Raw genomic sequence first — 12,036 nt, 5'->3', positions numbered from 1 at the left:
GGGGGGTCTTTTTCTGCTGCAGTCTCTGCTCCTGCCTTGCCAAAGAGCAAAGGGAGAATATAGGGCTGGTCCTTCAATTCATCTTTTTGGAAAAACTGTGTGTCAGATCACGTTAAATAAATAAATAAATAAATGGAAAACAAAATTTAAAAAACACACTAAAAATATAAACAAGGAAAACATAGTTTAAGTTCAGGTGGAGTAACACCAAAGATGTAGCTTTGAGTGGAAGTAGTCCAGAAGTAGATAGTTTCTACCACTGACAGAAAAACTACTAAAATGACAGAGTTTGCTGGGGAATACCCTGAACCTGAAGATCACAATCCTGAAGCTGCCAGGCTCAGCAATGCACCTGTGAGCAAGCATTTAGGTGAGTCCCACTTGCGCCTCACTCCCTGTGCTGAGATTTCCATTAGAAGGATGAAAAGTATTCCCTACTCTGAGTTTATAACCATTAAGCAAACATACAATAATTTTGCAAGCTATATCTCACATCAGCAAAAATGCCTCAATTTTATACCAGCAAATTTTCTCTGTGAAAAAAAAATTATTAATCCAAAAAGGCTAGACGAGTTGCCCCTCTGCTCACTGAAATCAATGGCAAAACTCAAACTGTCTCTGCAGCTGCAGGACCTGAACTGCAATGAATAGCAAGCGTCTTGCTTTGCCAGTTTTTCCCTAATGCATTTATACAAACACACATTCAGATTATTTTTCAGAATCTGAAAACAAAACAAGACTTCGAACATTTAAAAATATCCCTTCAGACTCCCTCAGAAGCTTTAATTGACCTCCTGGGTCAGAAGATGCCCTGTACAATGTACATGTTTGGTCTCAGTTGAGGAAATCCTCTCTCCTGAGGGCACTAGGCAAAGAAGTGCTTAATTCTAAGTACACACTTAACATTTCATTGAAATCACTACAATGGACAGTGGACGGAGTCACAAATTCTCCATGGAAAAAGGCTGCATTGTCACTTTGGTTACTCAGCAATGAATGAAGAGCTGAGCTTTTGCCCAGGCTTTGCTGATGCTGAGAGTCTGCTGACCTTTGCCATACCCCCTCAATTTCCATGCCCTCCTCGAGGTGTCAAGGCCACTGCAGCAGTGCCAGGGGCTCGGATTCCAGCAACTCCTGCTCTTCCTGCGGCAAACCCTGCCCAAACAGCCCCTGCACCATAGCCCACCACTGTTGCAGAAACCACGCTAAAACTTGTTTCCTCTGTAGTGCTCTACAACATTGAAAATAAAGCCCCACTGAGATCATACAGATAGGCTAAGGGTGTGTATCTAAGTCATCATATGTCTCAGAAAACAACACCAGAGTCCCACTTCCAAAATCCAGGATGGGTTTCCAGGCCAACGAAGTACCTGCATTGCTTTTCCAGCTACTGTTCTAATCTGACTGCATGTCCACTGAATGCAATAGGTAACCAGTTTTTAGTCCAATGTCATTGCACATTCCTTGTTATGGCTCAAACAGGAGCAACATAAACCAAGAACCTGAAAGAACCGAAGAGAATAAATGCTTGAAATGACTCCCCACCTTTTCAAGATAGAATTGCAAGAAGCTGCCAGCAGAAAGAACTGATAAAGATGTAAATTCAACATTTCACTCCACGGTTAACAACTGCTCATTGATGAGAAGCCAAAGATGCAGCAACAAGGACTTTCAAATCCACAATAGTCCCAGGAATCCAAACATCAGCAGGAAGACTTGCAGTCTCAAAGAATGTGATTGACCAAATTAGGAAAGCAAAGGCAAAGATATATAAACAATAAGTTCAGAGGAGACATTGATAACATTAGTGCCTTAACAGTGATTTTCTTAGAGTTCAGGAACTTCCATTTCTTTGGGTTTCCTGGGGAATTTTCACAGAACCACAGAATGGTTGGGCTTGGAAGGGACCTCTGGAGATCACCTAGTCCAACCCACCTGCTAAAGCAGGGTCACCCAGAGCAGATCACACAGGAATGTGTCCAGGCGGGTCTTGAACGTCTCCAAAAAACGAGACTCCACAACCTCTCTGGGCAGCCTGTTATTGTTTGTTCGGGTGTGGAACAACTTTGGTTTTTTTAAATGAAGGTGCTAGACATTAGTTTTCCTTTTTTTCTTTTTAATATTAATCAGGCAACACTTTCAGTGCTGCATTAACTGGTGTTGACTATGGCCTTACTTAACCTCAGTCTATTTTCTTTAGCTGGATAACAGATGAATCATTAGCATTAAACTGACTTGCAGTCCTGAAAGCACAGAAAAAGCAAAGTAAATGATTTTTCCATTAATCAAAAAAACCAAAAATTATTCAAATCCCAACAGATATTTTATTTTATACCCAGCTGATATAACGTTTTTATGATTTACTGGTGGACTTCAGTTATTTTTAAGTACATTTGTAGTAAAATGACAAAACAACGACTTAGAAGTAATTAAACTGGGTACTTCCACTTTTTTTTCCCCCCAATTGTGCTATTTTTTTTCCATAAGAGGAAAAACTAAGGAAGCCACATCAATTTTGCAACATAACTCAGTAACTTCTTTCTATAACAAAAATAATCTATTTTTAATACAAACATGAAGAAATTAAATAGAGACACAATAAAAATTATTCTTATAGCACCACAACTGTATTAATGTGCCCCTGTTGCCGGTCTCTTGTGGGAGAGATCAAAAAAAACCAAACCCTCCCACTGGAGCAGGCTGAGGTACCTCTTTCTCACACTAGTTGATACCACATGTTATATATATCAGCTACTGGAAATCACTCCAGTTGCATGAAGACCCTCTATATGATAAGGGTCTTGCAAACATAGCCATAAAATGTGCTGTTCTTGCCATGCCAGCACACAGAAGGAAAAACTGTGCTGTTTGTAGCCATGCACACAGCATCTCCTTAAAGCTTTCCCAAATGCACAGGTGTGTTATCACAGGCCAAGGAAACCAATGCTGGGCACAGCTAAGGCGTTGGTGATGGCTGGCAGAGAAATAGCAGGTTCAAAGCAGGAACAGCAACCCAACAGTTTGTCATCACAGTGGCTGCCCTCACTCCTTTCTCACCTTCACCTGGTACACAATTTATCACATGCTAGGAAGAAGTGCTGTGGGCTCTCTGTGCTACAATATCAGCAGAAACCACTGAGTAAATGACAACCCTAACAACCTACTTGTAATTCCCTTTGGAGTCTCTCATAAATATCAGCTAGCCAGCATTGGTCTCTAAGAAGTATTTCTTCATGGGAAAATTGCACCTCTGGTGAAGAGAATCCATCAGTCACTTAAATTCAGCAGGACTGACCTTTGAAGCCACAAGTGCTGTGCTTATGCTTCTTTAATCACCAATTTTGGGAGCAGGTGCTTCAAAGTAATCTCAGATCCCTTATCTCTCTCTTTTTTTTTTTTAAATTTAAAAAGGAGTTTCCTGCAAATATGCTTTTATAAAGATCATTAAGACATTTAAAATTAAGCTCACTTTCAATTACTTTCCTTGATATGTTGTAATGTTCCTAGCCTTTTTCTACATGCTTGAAAAAGTAGATAGATAAATGATTTTTCTATTGATAAACGTCAGTAGGCAGCTAAGTATCACTCAGTTGCTTGCTCGCCTCCCCACCCAGTGGAATGAAGAAGAGAATCAGATGGGTAAAAGAGCAAAAACACTCCTGGGTTGAGATAAAGTTGGGGGAGGGGGGGGATTTTGGTTTGGTTGGGGGTTTTTGTTTGTTTTTTAAGGAGGAAAAAAGAACAACAGAAAAAAACACAAGAACTGACACAAAAGTAAACAGTTGCTCACCACCAACTGACTGACACCCAGCAAGTCCCCACACAACAGCAGCCCTAGCCAACCTTCACCTGTGCCCTACACCTCCAGTTTTATTACTGAGCATGATATCAGATGGTGTGGGATATGTCTTCAGTCTGTTGGAGTCAACTGTGCTGGCTATGTCTCCTCCCAGCTCCTGGTGCACCCTCAGCCTCCTTGCTGGCAGAGTGGTGTGAGAAACAGAAAAGGCCTTGATGCTGTGCAAGTACAGCTCAGCAATAGCTAAAACACCTCTGTGTTATCAATGCTTCTATCACAAATCCAAAACATAGCCCCACACAAGCTACTGTGAAGAAATTTAACTCTGTCTCTGCCAAAACCAGTACACTACATCATGCCAGCAGTTCCTGGGCAAGTGACAAATACCAAATTTTAGCTTCTATGCTACCATTCTAAATTTCCATTTCCCACCAAATGGAAAGCACAATACACAAACATGCTGCTTCAAAGCCTGACATATGGATGATCATCTTCTGATGAAGTCCCATGGCTCATATTTGAGATGGCTGGAATTTTTAGTGGTTATCACCTGCCAGTCAGTACTGGAGGAAGAGCAAAGCCAGCCCCACCTTGGACAACAGGCTCTTCAGAATGGGATGACAAACTCTTGGTTTTGCTTGTCAGGCTTTTCTTTGGCATGGTTGCCCATCACAATGCTTAGGAACAGCTCAGATCAAGATGGTAGTAGGCAGCAGGATTAGGTGACTGAGCACAGTAAGGAAATCATGTTCCTGATGGTCACAGACAAGCCCAGATCTCTTTTTCCTCCAGTTTTCCACTTGTAAAATGGCTACAATACTACTCTGCATGACCTGCATGCCTACCAGTCATGGTAGATTTCTGCTGACCCCTCTGGATGCAACTTCATAGTACCAGGAACCTCAGCACTGACACTGTACTTACATCTCCCTTCCCATGCACATCCAAGTCCTTATCCAGGGAAGAGGGGGAAAAAAAAAGTTCTTTTCATTACAAAAAGATTTTGCAAGTTATAATTCTTCAATAACACGGCCACCAAATTACAGAATACAGTTAAAAGTACTGAGTTGTACATGAAACCCTAAAAATACATATATATGTATATATTTAGAGACTAACTAAACCAAACAATACTCTAAAATCTAAGGGGACACCACATGCAAAGGTAAATAAAAATCTAGACCAGTAGAAAATACTATCAGTAAAAATCTTAGCAAATAAAATATATTTTGATCATGCAAAATTTTAGTGATGACAATTCCAGTTTCTTTAAAAAGTCTGTCAGGGTTTCCTCAATTTATTTTCGAGGAGTAAGTAGTTAATTTTGTGGGTGTCTGTATTAGCCACAGATTTTAGCACTTCCTCAAACTTCTGCTAATCATTCTCTCGTTTCCACTACTACTACAAAGAAAAGGCAAAAAATCAGAAATTACTTTTATACACTCTGAAGTTTAGGCAATTAGCCTATTATTATTGGAGCATCTTTTTCCAGGAAAGTTTCACTGCAAGTAACACATGTGATCTGTGCTAGAAAAGTCAGGTTTGCTGTTTATCAATTACAAATTAAAATTTCAAATATGTGCATAAAAATGTAATGTTAAAGGGTTTTTTATCTGCATCATCTGACTAAAGCAAGAATATGAGCTAAGATATACTGGAAAATGCAAGAAAATGAATCTTGTAAAAGTAACACTTTTTATGTATATACCACTTCAGATATCAATACTGTTGCTAATAGATCAGTAGAGTTTTCTTTCTGTCAAAGAGACAAATCAAACCATATGAACAATCCCAGAAGGAATACCTCCAGTGGTTCAAAACATATTTCATTTGCCTCTGGCATGAGTTTCTGGGTTAGTGTCATATATGCATCAACATGAAACAACATAGGCTGTTTATACGTTCACATTACTCCTCCTTATATTGTTCTGTATGCCAGCTGACATTGACTATACATATATATCAATATATTCAACCCAGTGAGTGCATTCCTCTGTCAGGTACTTGTTAACAAGACATAACCACTGAGCACAGATGAAGGGAAACTGAGGTAATGATATCTCTGAGGAAGTGACACAAAATAGACAGGGACTTAACAGCGTTGTTTGCACATTACTTACTAGAAATGGCATTGTGTAAAGACCTATTTTGACCAATAAGCAAACGGAGCTTGCAGCTTCATTTTTAAGATCCATTTAGCTGATAAAACCCAGAGGCACACAACCTGCAGTCTGTAGTTATTTCCATTAGTCTTCAGATGATTATAGCAGAAAAATCATGCCTGGAGTATTTTAAACTGGGTATCCTTGGCCAGCACACCTAGGTGGGAAGTTTCTTTCCTCCAGCCTGAAGATCAGCAATTGGGATTCTGACTTGGTGATTTGAATTCTTGAACCAAACCTTTCTTTGAAATAAATGCTAGCAATGTTTCATTTATTACAAGTAAAAAGCAGCCATCTTGAGACCTTGAGGAGGCAAAGAACAGTCAAACATGACTTCAGCTAAATTCCTTCATTTTGGGGTAGATGGCATGTCTAATAGGCCCGAAGCTGTTTTCTAACCAATGGAGTAGCTGCGAAAATGAGACACCCTCATATCACCTGATCAAATGGAAAAGTCAGCAGCAATTCCATGGTGTATTACTCTTCGAGACAAAGCAGCTTATGTTTCTGCTCTCTGCTTCTTTCCTCTACCCAGCCACTCATTCCTGATGCCAGGCTGCAGCTCACTGCAGTCTCATTGAGCTGATATTACTGTAGAACTAAACCGGGTTAAAAATACCTGTCCTCCAAACACATTCCTTTATTATTTACCTTGAACCACTTCACTGGACCTGCACACGGCTGTGCTACCACAACCAGGGCACAAGGAACTCCAGTAAGGAGAAAGAAGATCCTTGTGCAAGCTTTCTCATTAGAGAAAACATGTCCTGAAACTAGACCCCTTAATGACATTAGAGTTTACTAGTCCTGTGAACTAAGGATCTGAAAATGTTTATGTTCCTCCACCACCAGAACGAAGCTGAGAACTACACTGATTGATGTTGTGAGAGCTAGAACGGGGTCTACTAACAGTTCCCTATTGCAACAGGTATTGCCAATTTAAAAAAAAAAACAACCAACACACAACACACCACACACAAAACACCAAACAACACCAAAAACACACACACCACACTTCACTAAGGTAGCATGCAGCAATGACCTGAAGATATAGAACCTGAGAAGAGACACACTATCATACCCAGCAGCCCAGCCCGACTGTCTCCAGAGAGGATGCCTGCACATAGCACGTTTTCCCACCTGTCCACTCCCACTTGAGTACCACTTCCTGCCCCACAGCCAGTTGTTCAATTTTGGATTGGAGCAGTCCTGAAATAAAAAGGCAGGAAATTTGCCTTTCTGTAAAGGGTAAGCAAAAGGCTTAGAGATGGGTGAAGTCTTTTGAGGTTTTAATGGCATACTGGCATTTGGATAGCCTCTCTCAAAAGAGCCAGTTTCACTTGAGAAGTAGGTAAGCTGAGCCAGAAGAAACTGTTTTCCCAGGATCACTTGCTTTATTGGAGCATAAGTGAGTTTTGGCTTTCTTGGTTTTTGTTAGCTTGGGTCACACCCATAGCTCAACCTAAAAATAGCTTTTAATACTGCGTTTTTCCTTACTACATAAAAAGGGTTCGAAGAGCAACTCTACAAAGCATGTCATTTACTCATTTAAGATACCGCAGTCTAGAAGTTGATTGCCTATTTAGGATTTGGTTTGTATGATTATTAAAATTGAAAAACATTACGTAACGACTGGAAGAGAATAGCTGAAAAGGAAGTCTGTAATTTATAGGCCTCAATCCTGAAAAACACTTGTGCACACACTTCTGTGTTTGCATGAATTAATTCATTGAGTACAGCAGACTAATCTATAAACCCACACCCAACTGAGAACATCTGTAAGTAAGAGAATGCGTGACAATTTCTGCAGAACTAAGACGATACAATTGCACTTCATTTTTTCTGATCCTTCATCCTCCCTTTTTTCCTCCCTCCAAATACAAAATTGAGGAATTAAGGAGCTCATTCTAACATTTTCTGCAGTTTCAGGGAGGGAGTTGGCCTTTTTTTTAAATATCTGAATTACAGAAACACAGAATTGTTAGAGTTGGAACGGATCTCTGGAGATCATCTAGTCCAACCCACCTGCTAAAGCAGGTACACCTAGAGTAGATTGCACAGGAATGCATCCAAGTGGGTTTTGAATGTCTCTAGAGAAGGAGACTCCACAACTATCTGGGCAGCCTGTTTCAGTGCTCTGTTACCCTCAAAGTAAAGAAGTTTATCCTCATATTCAGATGGAACCTCCTGTGCTTCAGCCTGTGCCCACTGCCCCTCATCCTATCATCAGACAATTAAGAATGTCAAATCCTGTCTTTCTAGAGTTTTTGGAGATGCTCCCACTGAAGAGCTGGATTAGGAAACAACTTCATCTGTTGAATGACTGAACGATCTTTCACATATTTTCTTGCAACTAGCTGTTAGACTTTCGAGTAAATTAAGACCAAAGAAGGTGAAACAAAACATGACCCATCACAGGGGTTTATACCACAGAGAGCTGTGTGCGGGAGAGCCACTCCTCAAGCAAAATCCAGCAGGACTCCATGATATCTCAAAGATTCTCTGCAATGGCATGACTGCAGGACTATGGGCTGAGACTAACATCGAGCCTGTCCCCTAACTGCCTGGTCATACGCAGTTCCTTCAGTCACTTACTTGCATCAGAAGAACAGATTTTTGGATGTTCAGCTTTTGTGAATAAGAAGGAAGGTTGAGCATTATAAAGCTTGCCTTTAATTTTGAGGATTTTTCCTTTGTACTAAATCATGCCAATGTATCCAAGATAGCAATAAATATCATGTGAGTTCTGGCCTTCAGTAGCATGCTATAAATTTTCTAGCACTTCATTCCTGCCCTAAATACGTTATTCAATGCCAATAAACCCGACCTATCTTTGCATTAGGCTAAAGATTTTGAAGTCCATACTTTTGGATGGAAGGAAAGTATGCCAAGTCTTTAAGGTGGTGGGTTTATGATGCTAACAATGACACTTCACTGTATTGACTCCTTTTTGCCATCAGCCATTTACAATAACAGTACAGAAAAACAACAGGACAGATCCAAGGGTCCTCTTGATCATCCCATCTGCAAGAACAACAGGCATGATATTTTTTAAGAGTTGTTTTTTTCCTCTTACGAGAGTTAATAACCACTTTGTAGTCTTTGATATTGAATTCAGATAAGGGTTCACCTTAACAAAAAGGCGAATCCAAATTCGCTACACTGCGTGTCCCACAACAAAGCATATATAGATATTCAATGTATTACAAGCACTAACTTTTCTTTTTCCCTCCTCTCCACTCACTCCTCTGTCCCCAAGGAGAAAAATTGCATTATGGAGGTAGATTTCAGGAACAAGACGTTCTGCTTGCACCCAAAAAACTTAGATTCAGTTATTGGCTTTGCTTCAGATTTATTGTGTAATCTTGGACAAGTCTGCAAGCTAAACCATGAAGACTGGTGGATGGCATGAGCATACAAGTTGGGAAAGGCTGGGTCAAGCTGACCAGACCAGGGGACCTGTTTCAAACCCTTAGAATCTGCCCAGCCTGAACCAGGGATTGGATTTTGGAATAGCCAGGGGGAAAGCATCCTTGCACCAAAGCCATTCCCTGAGGGAGAACCAGCTTTGACAGTGCCGGAAAGGGTGCAGCACTCTGCCCCAGCAGTTGGCCTGACAAAGGAGCTGAGCTGTCCCATGCACAGCCATCACTGTATCATCACAGCTACTAGAGTTATGGGTTTCTTGTGCTGGGGGGGAAGGCTTTTTTGGAAATTAAATTTAGGGTGAGAAGAGAAATAGAACCTAAAGAGTTTCAGCAAGATGCAATCCTTGCTCCAGTTTCAATTAAAAGTGAGCCTGTACGGCATTCTTCAAAAGGAAATCTCAACCTCTATGCTGACATCTGGGTGCAAGCTGACCAGGAACACACAATCCCCCTTCTCCTAAAAATATGCAGGACAATTGCATGAGTCTCAATGTGAATTTTACACTTCATACCCTATTCATCAACTAAGAAACAGCTTCCTTTGGCACACAGACAACAGGAACAGGCTGCTTCCATATCAGGGTGTCAAAGAATTTACTTCAGCTTGGACCTTGAATGTTCAGCTTTGACGCTGACAAGATGCCTCGAGAGCAGCTTCCTTCACACCATCTGCAAATGGTGCTACTGAATATACGGAATACTTCCCAGCACTCAGCCCAGGGGCACAGTTTGTATCTTAACATTCCCAAATGAGGAAATTCTACTTCAGTGTCCTAAACCAACAGCACCACAGGTGCAGAAAGTTAAACACTAGCAGCTGCTTTATATAGCACAAGGGTACTTGAAAGGGGCAGCAGAGGAAATTGAGAAATCAGGTGTGGGTGTGAAACAGGTTACCATGATCATGGATATGGAAGTAGGAGGCCACATGAAACCCAGTCAGGCAAGGCTTTGTATTAGTAGTAAATTTACCTGTCCTTACATGAAGTAGTTGTAGGTGATAGGAATAAAACCAGTGGATATTAACAGGGATTTTGTGCCAGGTTTTCAGGCTCCATAAGCTGTTACCCACACTTTTTAGCAGACCTACATCATCCTATACCCACAGGGGATAAGTCTCCAATTTGTGGGGGAAACCTCTTGACTTTTTTTTAAATGCAGTTTCTCCCAGCAATTGTTACCCAAGAGAATGTGTACTTCAAACCCCAAACATCGGGGGCTGCTGGCAGTGATAGTCCCAGGTTTGAACCCATCAGCCAACACTGCACAGCATGTTGAGCTAAACCTCTATTTGCATTTGCAGAAGCTGCGGAATCAAATGCTTCGCTCCTACTTGTTCCTGTTCCCATGTAACAGTATCTTAATAACTCAGACACTAACAACATGATGTGATGTGTGCTTACACAGTTATATTTAAATATTTTTTACATATAAAAGTTAAATAAAACCAAAGTAAAAATGACTGATAAAGATCTTCCTCTTTTCCTTTGCATTGCTGCCATTAATACTGTAAGTTGCATCTTAAATATTAGTCAAAGAATCCAGACTCATTTAGGAACTAGTCAAACTTGTGCTCCTGGCTTTCCAGTAAAAATTGTCACAAGTTACAAGACTCAAATCTTCTCAGCTCCTCCTGCCACCTCTTGTCCATCATTATCCCAGATTAAGGTCTGTGCCTCCTTTGTTCTGCAACAGCTTTTGCTGTACCACATGTTGAGAAATGCATGCCAGCAACCATCCTTCTCATTTAAATTACCATAGAGGAGTCACATCACGCTATTTTCTCTGGATCATTTGTGCAATGTCAGGTAAGGCAGGATGTGACTCAGCCATGACTTGGTTGAGAAGTAGGACTCTGAAGTATTCCAGTTTCAGTTCACATTGGGAATTCTTTGGACTGGCAGTCAAAGGAAAGTGAACCTAGAGAAATTTTGTGGTAGCTGTTCTAAAACATGGTCTTCTACCATGAATCCATGTATTCCTTCCTCAGAAGACATTAATCTGCCAGTTCTCTGAGGGGGAAAGGAGGATAAGAAAACTGATTTTCCTTCTGTTTTTATTCCCTTCTTTCCCCAACCCCATTTCTCCACAGGAGAAGTCTCTCTTTTGTCCAACTCCAGGCTGTTTAACACAAAGAAATAATTGGTCTGTCAGCAGCACTTAGAGCAACTCTTCCCATCCAGGACATCGTGTCTCCTCTTTCCTTTCTGGTGAGGGTGGCTTAGAAACCATCTTCTCCTGAACTGTGCCTTAGCTTCCACCTTTGCTTTGAGACAAACTCTTATTACACTTTACCTAAGGAAACTTCAGAGCTCCTGTGCTCTGAAACATGACTTCAGGCCTTACACCTAAGGAACCACAGAAAACCTTGCTTAGAGTTTCTAATCTAAGGGATATGCACATGCACACACTCAAGTCCTGACCAAGGCCCTGGAAGGCTACATCTCTAATACACCTGAAAGTTTAATATAAAACCATAAGATAGATGTGTTCACATACCTTTAGATTGGAAAGTCACTTTTTCCTTGTAGTTGAATGAATTCACAGCCTCTTTTATGTAGTGTGGTGAAGGTGAATGAATTTCATAGCACTAAGTTTCAATGAATTAAACTGATTCTAGCATTACTTGCATATGGATGGCACACCA

The sequence above is a fragment of the Caloenas nicobarica genome, chromosome 2 (genome assembly GCF_036013445.1).
Source record: "Caloenas nicobarica isolate bCalNic1 chromosome 2, bCalNic1.hap1, whole genome shotgun sequence".
Taxonomy (NCBI): domain Eukaryota; kingdom Metazoa; phylum Chordata; class Aves; order Columbiformes; family Columbidae; genus Caloenas; species Caloenas nicobarica.
This window is presented reverse-complemented; position numbering follows the sequence as displayed.